A 14,844-nucleotide genomic window follows, 5' to 3' on the forward strand; every position below is an offset into this window, starting at 1 on the left:
TTGCCAACCTGGTGGAAGTATTTCTACACATACACACACACACACGTTTGCCAACCTGGTGGAAGTATTCTATTTGACGCCATTTCGGTGAATGCCGCAGCGATGGAGATTAACTGAAAAGGGTGAGGACAACACAAACACCTGGTCCCCGGGCGAGGTTAATCTCTGAGCCAAGCAGGAGTCGAACCTGGGACCCGCGATAAAGAAGCCGCAAAGGTAACGACTAGACCACGAGATGTCGAACGTAACGTGTGCGTTATTGTCCAGCAGTCTTAACGACTCTCCGTGAGTACAATATTTTAACTCCCCTTCGTTTAAAGTCTAACACAATGTTATTGTTAAGTCGAAAATGATGAATACAAAATAATAATGTACACGCTTTGCTTGATTTTACCACTTCTTAAGCTGTTACATTGAATGCAACGACCGCTGCCACTTAACATTTCCTCTTCAGAATCTCAAAACTCGCCAGCAGTAGTACCATGATGTCGTATTTCTTTGTAATTTCTGGACATGAAACCGGCGGTAGAAATATTGAGCCCATCCTCTGACGAAACCCTGAATCTTAAACTTAGAGCAATATATTTCGTTCTGCCGCCGGAGTTTTGACGGAAGACCATCGCATGACTCTCCTTAGAGTACGCCTATCTTGGCTAGTGCCATCGTTGACATTTCAAACACTTGCTCGTACACGGTCCAGTCACATTAATGGAACCACTGCCTGTATCCGACGTCAATGTGCAGTGGCCATTCACAGACGGAAACCAAAGCAGTCGTTGTCGCAATACGGAAACTTAGCGATTTATCTGACGTCCAAAACACTATGTTCATTGGCTTTCGGGCTGTTCGTAAACTGTTTTTGCGAGCTGGCCGCTGTGGCCGAGCGGTTCTAGGCGCTTCAGTCTGGAACGGCGCTGCTGCTGCGGTCGCAGTTTCGAATCCTGCCTCGGGCATGGATGTGTGTCATGTCCTTAGGTTAGTTAGGTTTAAGTAGTTCTAAGTCTAGGGCACTGATGACCTCAGATGTTAAGTCTCATAGTGCTTGGAGCCATTTGAAATTTTGTTCACTGATTGGTGACAGGTGGTCTTTTCAGATGAATCGCGATTTATGCTCCATTGGCGTGAAACGTCTGAAAGAAAACTCCCTGCAATAATCATGGGATAGATCAAGGCCGGAGGAGGGAGCGCTATGGTCTGGGGACTGTTTTAGTGGCATTCCCTCGGTGATCTCGTCATTGTAGTAGGTACAGTGTATCAACACAAGTATGCATCTACTCTTGGCCACCATGCCAACCCCTACACGCAACCTATTTTTCGTCGGCACCGTGAAATCTTCCAGCAGAATAATGCAACGTGTCACACAGCTCGCAATGTACGTGCACAGTTCAAAGAGCACCAGGATGACACTACGGCCGCAGGTTCGAATCGTGCCTCGGGCTTTGATGTGTGTGATGTCCTTAGGCTAGTTAGGTTCAAGTAGTTATAAGTTCTGGGAGATTGATGACCTCACACGTTAAGTCACATAGTGCTCAGAGCCATTTGAAGCATCTCCTGGCCACAACACTCCCCGGATTTATACCCACTCGAGAATCTGTGGACCACTGCGATTAGGCAGTTCGCGCCGAAAAATCTAGTGCAGCTGTCTGCTGTCCGCTCACGCGAGTCGCCATAGCTCCACATCCCTGTTGGTAGCTTCCAGAACCTCGCTGACACTGCTCTTGCACGTCTCGCAGCGATCCGTGCTGCAAAAGCTGGTTATTCAGGTTTTCGACAGGTGGTCACATTAATGAGACTGGACAGTGTATATCAGTTCGGCTGCCTCATGTAAGTCTGCCAACAGATATTAGTTTGACTTCCGCGCATTGATTCGAGATGTAGTCATTCCTCCGTGAGGCGATGTAAGTCGAGGGAGAGCGTGCTGGCGTACAGCTGTGAGGAGAGTAAGGGTGAGTAATTACGGGCGTGCCAGCCGACGTGGGAATACAATGACGGATCGGCGGCTATCGCAGAACGGCGTCTCGCCTTAATGGAATTTAACTTGTCGTGCGACGCCGCCGCCGGGCTGATGGATAGCTGCCGTGGCGCCGGAGGCATTTCACAAGCGCTGAGTCGCTTCTTGCCCTGGCAGGCGAAAGCATGGGCGGAAACTCTGCTCTCTGCAGTCACTGCCTGCCCAACCACGACACATACCAGTCATCAACATCCCCTTCGTTCACTGTTCACCAGAGCTATCACTAATACTAACCACATTTCCATCCATAGTACCTGCTACATCGCACTTCACTACGTATCCATCCACATCTTCGTCCGCATCACATGTATCATTGCCCATGAATCACTGAATACATCACCATTCACCAACAATGTACAAATCACCGTCTACAATACTCACCTCACTCACACGCCCACTTCGATCCTACAAAACGATCCATCGTCGTCAGTAGCTACTACATCCACATTAATAGGTACACAGATTTCACCGCCCCCATACTAATCCACAATTGACAAGGATGTTTCGCAACTTAACTGTCAGCTGCTGTTGATTTCTAACGCAGAGAGCACATACGAACGTCTTTTTGCGGCAGACCTCGACATATGGTTTTCCCTAAGTCGCTGATGAAATGTATTCCTAATATATAGGGTGTGAACAATATCTAGATTATTTCATAATTTCATTCATCACAGTCGATGTGTTTACTAAGCCTACTCCTGTGTCATCCATGACATAAAAAAATGAAACACTGCACCAGATTTTTTTCATGCTAAGCACAACGCGTTTCGTGAACGTATCATTGTCAAATGGAAATATTTACATGGGTATTATGTGTGAGGCAACGGCCTTGCCGCAGTGGATGCACCGGTTCCCGTCAGATTACCGAAGTTAAGCGCTGTCGGGCGTGGCCGGTACTTGGATGGGTGACCATCTGGGCCGTCATGCGCTGTTGCCATTTTTCGGGGTGCGCTCAGCCTCGTGGTGTAAATTGAGGAGCTCCGGTCAAAGAAAACCATCGTAACGACCGGGAGAGCGGTGTGCTGACCACACGCCCCTCCTATCCGCATCCTGAGCTAAGGATGACATGGCGGTCGGATGGTCCCGATGGGCCACTTGTGGCCTGAAGACGAAGTGCTTTTATTATGTGTTACGTTCGCAATATGCTGTTCTGCCCTCTCTTGAGCTATAGTCTTATTTTTGAGATCATATTGCAATTGGAAAAGCGACAAAATAAATCTCTATGTATTTTTTACATGTTAATGTTAAAAATAGTATTTTTGTCTGTCTGCAGGTATTGTGCCTCTTGCATTGCGCAGAATACCACACACATGCAAATCGTCACTCACACCGTTGTTTTTGAAATCAAATTATGTTACAGTTAATGACCATAGTGCTATATTATTTTTATAGGCAGACGACGGAGAAAAACACACGTGTAGACATCACACTTTATATGCGTGTAAATATTTACACTTAACAACGAGAATAAATTCTGAAACCGAGTTATGTTACATATGAAATATTACGTAACTGGTGCAGTGTTTCATTATTTAAACCATTGATTATTTCAATGTACTCATTCTAGTTTTCAAAATGTATGTGTACAGCTTTACTGATTAACAAATTAAAGTTGCCGTGCTAACCTCTTCATACTCTCAGATTCATAGTTTTTTGTCATTCCCAACGTCTTTCTATTACCTTTTACCCTTTATTTAATCCTTATTTGGAATATCTTGTTGTAGCTTTAGTGCTATTACATCTTCATTACCAGTTTTTATTTTTCTAAAAATCACAGCTGTTCTTCCTCATTTCTTATTTTCTATACCGCACCAGGGAGAAAAGTTGCTTATATTCTTGAGAAACTATGGTTCAAACACCGGGACACGAATCAAAAATTTAGATTTTGCACAGGTTTTCAGATAGTATTACAGGCAAATGCCGCGATGTCGCTCCAAATATGTCTTATCTGCGACCTTTTTTGTTAGGTACTGGTGACATAGACGTCGGCAGGATATTAAAACCAAAAATGGTTAAAACGGCTCAGAGCACTATGGGACTTAACATCGCAGGTCATCAGTCCCCTAGAACTTAGAACTACTTAAACCGAACACATCCATGCCCGAGGCAGGATTCGAACCTGCTACTGTAGCGGTCGCGCGGCTCCAGGCTAAAGCGCCTTGAACAGCTCGGCCACCAGCGGTCGGCCACGCTTTAGTGTTCGTGCATTTAAGTTTACTATTCCCATGATCTAGCTGCATACATTGCGCGTTTGCCTCTGCTCTCATGCCGACATCTGTTTCAGTTGCAGCACTGTGGAGCTAGATGTGTCTGCTGCTGTGTATCCTCTTGAGCAACATTGCAACACGGCAGTACACTAATCGAGACAATGGGTGTCGGCCAAACGCATCCTTCGGACGAGCGGTAGCGCAATGAAAGCAAATGCTCCTCCGGGCGACGAGGAGCCTCAACGTATTTGCAGGGCGCGGCTCCATTTTGGGCACAATAAAGGGCGGCCATAATGCGTCCTAAACTGGAGAGCGACGGCCCGCCTTATTCAGGCCTCAAAGGCCACTAAAAGGCTTTAGTGGCGCGTTTTATGAAGCCATATACCACTGTGTCAGCAAGCCATGTACACACTCGCCGGCGAGCTGTCGCAGACAGCACACGAGACGCCAACAGGCGTTGTCTGCAGCCTCCACCCCACCCCACCCCGAGCTAAGAGCCGCAACTCTGCGTAGCAGCTCTGGAATACACCGCGAGCGCGCTGTCGTGTCAGACTCGCCTGTCACTACCAAAGAGCCCCTACCTGATTTTCTACTCCGCAGTGCCACGAGCCAACGCTACAACAAGATGATGCACAGTCCACTCGACAAGCCATGTTATTTTTACTGGATTTCAGGCCCGCCTGTTACCCAAACAGCTTTTTTTAGGTTCCGTGCCTCAGTCTGTAAAAGCGGAATCCTTATAGGATTGCTTTGTTGTCCATCTGTCTGTCTGTTAGACTGTTAAGAAAAACAACTCTTTTTCCAAGAAAGTTACCGACTTCCAAATGATGTCACGTATTAAGACCTGTGGTCCTTTGGCGGTGCAAAAATTTTAAGCTGGTAAGTTAAGTCAGTCAAAAGATACAGCCATTTATGCGACATATTTTGATACTCGAAAACACACTCATCAAATAGAGTCATGAAACTGGACAAGAAGTAAAGTTTCACAATACAAGTAAAGAAAAAAGTCGGAAAATTGTGAATTTTCAATTACAGAAGACGAAAAAATATTTTTTGTTATGTTCCATCCGTTTGTTTGCCTGTCCGTCTGTTAAACCCCTTTTCATCTCGGAAAGATTGGCATATCAAGTTGAAATTTATGTCACGCATTAAGGTACGAGGGTTATTGGGAAAGTAAGGAACGATCGGTCGCGAAACGGAAACCACAGTGAAAATCCGATGAAGTTTTGCACAGGTGTGTTGGGCAGTGTCTCTAGTATGCCCGTCGATCGCGTTACGTCGTTCTTTCTAGTTCTGAGCACACAGGGAGCACATAAAGATATCTAGAACAATAGTGTCTCCCGCCAAGTACGAGGGCCTGGTGAGAAATTTCGCCTGCAGCTATGCAGCCAACATTACATAACTCTCGTGCTTTTTCTTCTTCAAGATAATACTCAGCCGCATTCTGCAGGGGCAATGAAGATGCTCCTGCATCGTTTGATTACCCACAATACAGCCCGTAATTGTCTCTCTCTAAGTTTAATCTCTACTCACATGAACCGCTGGCTATGAAGACAACATTTTGGCACAGACAACGAGTTGTAGGCCAGCGTAGAGAATTGGCGGAAAGCACTGGCGGCTACCTTCTATAACGAGGGTATTGGAAAGTTGGTACAACGCTACGACAAACGTCTAAATCGGATTGGCGACTATGGAGACAAGTAGTTGGAAGTTGCACCTAACTGTTGCAAATAGAACAGTTTTGATTTTCACTGTGGTTTCCATTTCGCGACCTGTCGTACCTTACTTTAAAAAATAGCCCTCGTATATGGTCACGTGGCGGCGTAACACTTTTGAGCGGCTTGGTCAATGTAATCCAAAGATTCGACCATTTATGTCACATATTTTGATACTCGAAAACTCGCTCATCAGAACATATAGGTACTTACCGTTGACCTGGAATCATGAAATTTGGCAAGAAGCAATGTTTCACAGTACAAGTAACGTAAAAAAATGTGAAAAATGTTACAATGAAATTACATCTCGTATAACTATCTTTTTCCTTTTAGAATATACATTGCATACATCATTCGTCAAAAGCACAACAGACGAGCATTACTGTATGTGAACATAAAATGTAAGTCGTTGACACGTTTTAATAAGTAAATATAAAATATATTATATTAAATTTTCCATTTCTGCATATATATAGGTATCTGCTCGTTTCTTTTTTATGTCTGAGCTAATCTGAGCAACTACAGTAGAGATATTGATACGGTCTTGGAATTAGCAGGACGTGATAATCGCAAGGGGTGAGATCAGGACTGTTGGGGGTGGGGAGGGGGCGTATTACATAGACAAATGTATTCCCGAAATTTCATTACTCTATATTAAGTTTTTGCTGTTTTATTATTTTTTTCGGGCATTGTGCAAACGTAATTTTCACAGCCAAAGGCAACGTACCAGATTCGAGTCGCAGTCTGTCACACAGCATTCATGTTCCAGATAACTACAAAGGCAACTGTATCTACAAATCTTTTGTAAATAGCAACTAATTGTGCAGAGATGTGTTGTGTAGGAAAGCGTGGTTCGTAGTACTGTCTCCGATCGCCACGTCCAGCTACTGATCCTACAGTTTTTCTAGAGTAGGGTGATTGATCTGGTAATCCACGGGTGTCTGCACAGGCTTCCACACCATCCCAGAGCAGGCTGTGAAAGTGTCCCACTGGGAAATACGGCGTAGTTCGCTGGGACGCCATCAGAAGAGCCGCGTCGCTTTACTGACTACTGTCAGTTCGGGTTGAAGCTCGGCGAAAGCTTGCCGCACTCTTGCGAAAAAAAAAAACATGTCAGGAAAAACGGGAAAAAGAAAGCCGGGGGTGAAAAAAAAAGTGGAATGCGTGTCGCGTTGCCGGACGGGTGCGGTAATTGCATTCCGCGTCGCTCAGCCAATGACGGGCCGAAGCCAGCTGTGACGCACGTCGGCGCCGAATAAAAACACGGGGGAGGGGTGCGGAATGCAGCAGAGCTAGCAGCGGGCGCCTGCCGCCGACAGCCCCGGCACGGGTTAACACCCGCCTACCGCAAAAACCGCCTGACATATTTCTCGCCGAAGAAATTCCCAGAGACGGCGATTTGTACGTTGACACATGTCGCGAAATGAAATCGACAGGAAATCTAGCAGGCTGACAGCTGTCCTCGAATTTTCTAACCTCAAGCCGCATTTTGGGATCTTCCGTATCCTCGGTCCCGTCGCATATTCGAGAGCTGTTTCTGAAAGCATTGCTCTCAACAGGATTACGTTTTGCTTGACGCATAGCTAACGGCGAAACACGTGCCAATCTCCCAGCATTCGTTTCTGACAGAAAACAAAATTTATTCCTACCGCCTTCCTGTACAGTGTGTGCGCAAAGCCCTACAGGGTCAATCGGTGATGATGTCACGAACTTTCAGGTATGATGGAGAAGGATAAATGTATCAATTTGAGGTAAGGGACCCTGGTCTGGAAACGAGCTAGTCGAAAGTTAAAAGAAAATCCTTCAGTTACCTTGACAGTTGCTAAGATTGTAGGTTAGGCGAAGGCAAGTTTCAGAGGTGGCAGAGTGGATCAAAACAAGAAAAAAAATGTGCAATAAACATATGCTCTAAAATGCCTAACTTAAGAGCTAAGAGCGTGGGCTCGTCTCCTCCGTTACTGAGAAACAAATCTCTTCTCCTGAACAAGTGTCCATGGGTATACATTTTATAACCCATGTTTAACAGGCACTTCTTTCTGTTTTTTGTCTTTACTACCTCTTCCAAAAATATGGGAAGGAAAGAGCGTGCACTAGATGTGTTTCACAGTATCAAAGATGAATAAGTCGTCACAGATCTTAAGGTATGCATTTTAGAGCCCATGTTTACTAGATCTCGTCTATATATTACATTAAATTATACGAGCCTGCAGCTATTTTTCACTAGTCAGTGTAATTGTCCATCTTGATCGCTATTATATCTTAATTTCATTGCATGCCAATCTTGTATAGGGCAGTAAAACGGGTAACATTTTCAAAGTCCCAGAGCGAAAATATCTCGCTACATTACGGGAATGTCGACACGAGGCGGCCACAATGAAAACATTTAGCGGGCGCGACTTGGTCAGGGAAAAACACATCGGCGTCATTGGGGAACCAAGCAGCAGATTTCAGCAGAATGTAGCGGGTCAGAGCAGCCAAACAGAGTCACGTTACCTTCGTTATGTGGCGAAAGAAAGAATAAGGCGAACGCAACAAACGGTGCCAACGGAACCAGTGCTATACTATAACCATCTCGTAAAGCAAGCAGAGACGAAGAAAAACCGCTGATACCTTCCTAATAGCAAGCCCTATGCGGTTATGACGAATGGGTATGACGGTACCTTCACGCCAACGTCCGGGATATATGCCCTCTGCCCAGATGCGGTTGTACGTGTTAAGCAGAAAGTACTTGCCCGGAAGAGAAAGGTGCTGCAAGATCTGAATGTGGATGGCGTTCAGCCGTATAGCGGAGGATCGGGATGAACTGAGAGCATGATCGAGCTCCCTCACAGTAAAGGCGGCATTGTAGACGGAGGAAGTCTTCACGGGAGTACTCCTTCTGTCCATTCCGGCCTATCAGTTGTGTAGCTGGTGGCTTCGCCCCTTCAGGCGAGAGTTTGACGGCTTGTTGCACAGCTGGACGGGGTTTGGCGATGCTACCTGCACACTGGGCAATTTCACAACCTCTAACCTGAACTGGAGGTCGCATGTCTGCATGTCCTTCATGGAGCGTTGTATACTGTTTGTATGACGGTATGACGTCCGCGCTGACATTTGACCAGCCGTAACGTGAGTGAACAGTATAACTATCAAAAAAAGAGAGACCGTGCGATGTTGGTAAAACTATTGTATGTGAACGGCGGCAGTTACAGTGGTACATTGAGAGAGTATCGCCGACTGAAAAGCCTGAGGAGAGGCCCGATGACGTTAAATGGTTTATAGAAGATGACATTAACATTTTAATATACGAGTGAGCTAGCTGTGGTACCTGGAAGAGGAAGGCGTCCCTTCCCGGTTTTATGGGCTAGGTTTCTATTGCTGTAACTGACGATGCAGCATATGCTCCGGGTAGTGCTAGCGCTCGTGTATTGTCGGGAGAATTGTCCATCGTATAGTCAACAGTACGGGAAGTTTTTGCTGTCTCTTTTACACTGGTTCCATTAAAAGTTCTAGAGGGTGCCGTAACTGAAGCCTCATGATACGCAGCAACGATCTGAATGTGCTCTTCACGGATTGAAATTGATGACAATGGTCGGGCAATATTCTGTGGAGTGGCGAGGCAAATTTTACGCTTTAGAGTGCAGTGAATACACATAACTGTAGAATTTGGGGTACTGTTATCCCCTGTGTTGATTCTGACGAACCTAGGGTAGCGTTAAACCATGCGTTGATTCCTGTTTGGCAGGAGCGCAACTGTGTGGAATCCATTGCTTTCAAGCAAGATGGGGCGACACCTCACGTCGTTCGCCCAGTGAAAGATCTGCCTATTGCAACATTTCATGAACATGTTATCTCCAGAGGTTTTCCGAGTGCATGAATCCATTTGACTTTTCGCTGTGGGGAGATGTAAATGAACGCGTTTACGAGTACACTTTGAGTTCCTACCTGATCTGAAGACCAATATACAGAAACAAGTTGCTCAGATTCCTCTGAAACTGCTGCGAGCAAGTGTTGATCACTGCGTTTCTCGGATGCTCATCTCGTCGACGTCCCTGGTGTTCGTGTTGAACAAGTTGTGTAAGCGGTCGTTAATAATAAAACAAACATTGCGTCTTTCTCACTTGTTTGACCCGTTCCTAGTCCATTATACAGGGAAGCATATCTGTCGTCTTTCTTGCATTCACAGTGCCAGGTTTGTACCTGGTGGTCAAAATTGGAACTGTTTCTTTTTTCCAGTGTTTCCGCGTTAACACATCAGAATGCCTGCCGAGTTTCGCTAGCATACGATTAGTGAGCAGTAGTACTTCAATTAGAAACGTCACGTATGACTTGCTGTTGCCGGCCAGAGTGGCCGAGCGGTTCTAAGCGCTACAGTCTCGAACCGCGCGACCGCTACGGTCTCAGGTTCGAATCCTGCCTCGGGCATGGATGTGTGTGATGTCCTTAGGTTAGTTAGGTTTGAGTAGTTCTAAATTCTAGGGGACTGATGACCTCAGAAGTTAAGTCCCATAGTGCTCAGAGTCATTTTTTTTACTTGCTGTTAGCAAATGCAGATTTTTAACGTACCCGACAGAGGTGTTCAAATTTGGAGTGGAAACACGTACCACTGGGAATGCCTTATGAAGCCGCAAGCACACAGAAGACAAGCGGCCATCTGGCGCCGAGGGACGATCGTAAAGGCATCGCCGGATGTGGCACCGCGACGTGGCACCAAACACCGGCGCTAACTGCCGGCCGCTGCCTACCCAGTGGCTCTTTAGCGCTGGGCTTAACAGTCATGGCAACAACCCACCAAACGACGACGTCACCTAGAGACTAACTAGTCCTGTATTCGATTAATGCGCCGACGGAAATTCAAATTCCTACCCCAAAACATCCTGATGGAACGATACCAAATTAGTACTAGAGTAGTTCCATACCTGTCATATGTGTTCACCGAAAAAATAAAATGGTTCAAATGTCTCTGAGCACTACGGGACTTAACATCTGTGGTCATCAGTCCCCTAGAACTTAGAACTACTTAAACCTAACTAACCTAAGGACATCACACACATCCATGCCCAAGGCAGGATTCGAACCTGCGACCGTAACGGTCACGCGGTTCCAGACTGAAGCTCCTAGAACCGCACGGCCACACCGGCCTGCGATCATTAAAATAACATCCTTACGCGAGCTTACCTTCAGTATAGAGAAAAAGCTATTACTGCAGATTAAGAATGCTGTGACTACCCGACGTCGAGTGTTTCTGCCCAACGTTACTGACAATTTTCAGGTGCAGGTCGCAAACACAGCATGCACTTGAAGCATATCGCCGTTTCCCGAGCTTCGAGAAAGATCGAATCATTGGCATGGCTTGGAGCAGCATAGGTACAGGTCGCAGAGGCAGCTGGCAGTTGTGTAGTGACTAAGGAGTATACATAGACAGAAAGACCCTTTAAGATTAAGTGATTGCTGATCAGTCATTGAAATGAGTTACTTACATGAAATTACCTAGGAGTATGCGTTCGGGGTGATTTGAGGTTGAACGACTACATAAAATTAATCGAGGGCCAGGCAAAAGCCAGACGTTTACATTGGAATATTCCTCAGGAAATTTAGTCCATCAGCACAGGAGGTCGCTTGCGAAACACTCGTTCGTCACATTGCTCGTCAGGCTGGGATACATACCAGCTAGAATCGATAGAGGAAAAGGAGAAGATCCAAAGAAGAGCAGCGCTTTCCGAAACAGGTCCATTTAGAGAGCGCTAAAGCCTTCACGGAGGTGCTGAGCCAACTCCCGTGGTAGACATTGCAAGAGAGGCGTTTTTCATCAATATGTGGTTTACTGTTAAAGTTCCTCGAAGAATAAACCGATTTGTTGCTTCTTACTGCTTATATCTAGCCAATTGACCACGAAGCTAAACTCATAAACACTCAAGACACACAGATCTTTAGCAGCCAACGTTCTTCCTCCGAACCGTTCGCGGCTGGAACAACAAAAGGGAAAAGTGATTCTAGTATATAAAGTACTCCCCGCTGCACACTGTGAAGTGTCTTGAGGAGTATGTAGATGTTGATTGGGTCATGATGAGATTGATTCTGAACAGCAATGTGGGATGAACTGTAGCCATGGCTCCTCTCAGAAGGACGACAACACGAAAGGGTCACAGAGTTGCTCCACTGTGTCTGACGAATAGACAGACGACAATAGCTTAAATCCAAGCAGAGGTTACAGGCAGAACAGTTGCGAACTAGTTACTGGAAAGTGGGTTAAGATCTCTAGTTGCCATTTGTCGCTTCCGGAGCACGAGGTCCCGGGTTCGATTCCCGGCGGGGCCAGGGATTTTCACCTGCCTCGAGATGACTGGGTGTTTGTGTTGTCCTCGTCATTTCATCATCGTTCATGAAAGTGGCAAGATTGGACTAAGCAAAGGTTGAGAATTTGTACGGGCGCTGGTAACGGCGCAGTTGAGCGCCTCACAAACCAAGCATCATCATCATGGAGTTGATATGCGTCTTCTGCTGCTGATACTGTACCACAGACAACAAACGTTTGCGTGATTGAGAGTCAACTGCGACACTGAGTGTCATTCTGTGTTGTACAGCGATGACTTTCGCTTCTGTTTGTGGCATTGGCTGTCAGCCCGACGTCTATGTGTCCGTGCACGACCTAGTGAAAGGCCACAGGAAGGAGCGAAACTCTAGACCAGTGTCTCACCTTATTTTGGAATCAAGTTAAGGGGAGCTCTTTTTCCAGCCTCCGATCGACCGTTTTATTTGCAACATGTAGCTTTATATTCCAGTTACTCTCTACGTAGTCGCTGCTCGATAGCGTGGTAAAAACGTCCCAATTCTCTTCTCGTAAAGGGAACCACCTGTGATTTCCACCAATGCCCTAAGCTGGTCTGCAGCTCGTTGTCTGTGTCAAAATTTGTTCTCATAGCCAGTGGTTAATGTTAGCAAAGGGATGAAAATCAGAGGGAGCCAAGCCCACTCTGTATGGTGGACACCGACAGTTGTCACGAAGAAGGAAACGCATTAGAGTCATGTGGGCTGCATGGAATCAGGCGAAACCCCTCAGCAGGACTTTGCACTTGGTGAGAGACATTACTTTCTAGGCGTCTATTCATGCTCACTGTGCACTCGGAACAAAAAACTGCGACGCGACACGATGACGCGATAGATAAGCATGCTACAGACACTGTGCAACACATATGTGTGAGGCTTCACTGAATTTTCACAGTGCTTTTACTTTAGCAACCAATCGATGGGTGAAACAAAAAGCCCTTGTATTAAAGGGAGGCTATATGTTCACCAGTATGTGACAAGAATGACAAACCCCTGTTGTTCACATGGTTCAAATGGCTCTGAGCACTGTTAGACTTAACTTCTGAAGTCATCAGTCCCCTAGAACTTAGAACTACTTAACCGTAACTAACCTAAGGACATCACACACATCCATGCCTGAGGCAGGATTCGAACCTGCGACCGTAGCGGTCGCGTGGTTCCAGACTGTAGCCCCTAGAAACGCTCGGCCACACGGCCGGCCACTGTAGACACTCGAATCATTTTAATACTATTTGTTATTGTCTTAGGTAACTGAGACTTGAAAAAGGTGCTGTATGTGTTAATACCTGGTCCGTTGTATGAGACCGCCTGATGGCACCAGGTAGACCAGGTTAAATAAATAAGTAAATAAATAAAATTTTCGGTACAAGCGAAATACTTGTACTGAAAAAAGTATTTTATTATTTTTTTCGAATTAAATTTTTTTAGGTATGGCTGTTGATAAAAATGGGGTTATTACAAGGTAATTTTTTCTTTAGTTTTAGGATATGAGAATTTTTTGGTGTACTAAATGCGGTTAGTTGCGGTCTCTTTTTGATTTCCTTTTCATTAGTCTTCTCGTTCCACGATTCATTTCCTCTCTTGAACAGAACAGACGTTACCGTCCGGCTTCAGCATTTCCAACAGTCAGGAAAAACACTGAATATCAACTTGGCATTCTCGACCAGTACAGTCCACCAATCTAACATTGTAACCAACATTGCTTAGTAAAAAAAATATAGGCTTCATGCAGTTTGATTCATTAACAGTAGGGGACAAATTGCTCTTTGTTGCATTTTGTTACTTTTGAAAGCTCTGTTCCCAGGTTTAAAATGTTTTTCGGCCGAATCTGATTGTAGGAGTGTGAGGAGTGGGTCACAAAACACATGACTCCATACCGTCCGGCAGTGGATATTGCGCTTTTTATAAAGTTGCTCTTCAAAATGTAAACGTCAAACTTGGAATTTTGCTCGAAAAGATGTGACATTGCTGTGTCGTGCCGGACATGTGGTGAAGAACCATAACGGGGCCTGTTAGGAGATGGCGCAGAGGGAAAGCTGACATATAATTCGTACCGTAGGCGGTAGGACTAGAGCATACAGCACAGAGTTGGGGCGGCTGGCTGGAGTTGACGTCCCTCGAACGCGGCGCGACAGGCGCCTGACCCCCGCTCACTCTCCACACAGAAGAGCCGTCCTCCCCCCTCCCTCTCCCCTCCCCCCCCTTCCAGGCCAAGCCCACTTGCAGCGTCCGGCCACGCCGTTTACCGCGTCATTATCCTCTCTTGCTCCCCCAACAGCGTAATACACGACTTCTGGTCGCGCTCGGACGCCTGCGATACGGCGACGCGACGGCGGAAGCTGTATACACGGTACCGCGACGCCGTAATAACAGGTGTTTACTGCGGAAGCAGTAGAATAGAAAACTGATAATCTCTCTTGACGGGGACACCGTACTCTTTGTGCTGTTCTGTGCCAGTCGTAGGTACCACGAGCGACCCAGCCGTTTCCCAGCGTTTCACAGGTTTCCTAGATAACCATCTGACCCGCGAAGTCCCTCACTAACTAAGCAGACTCTAAATTTCTGTATTCCCGCGCTCTTAGAAAGTCCTGGGCGTAAACGTTTG

General features: G+C 46.1%; 1 protein-coding gene and 1 pseudogene across 1 annotated transcript in view; both read left to right on the forward strand.

Moving 5' to 3' along the window:
* LOC126284281 (roundabout homolog 2-like) overlaps positions 1 to 14,844 on the forward strand; it is a 1,294,877-nt gene that overhangs the window by 658,076 nt on the left and 621,957 nt on the right. The window lies entirely within an intron of this gene.
* Positions 2,831 to 2,948, forward strand: LOC126285570 (5S ribosomal RNA; annotated as a pseudogene).

Source organism: Schistocerca gregaria, chromosome 8 (assembly GCF_023897955.1).
Source record: "Schistocerca gregaria isolate iqSchGreg1 chromosome 8, iqSchGreg1.2, whole genome shotgun sequence".
Taxonomy (NCBI): Eukaryota; Metazoa; Arthropoda; class Insecta; order Orthoptera; family Acrididae; genus Schistocerca; species Schistocerca gregaria.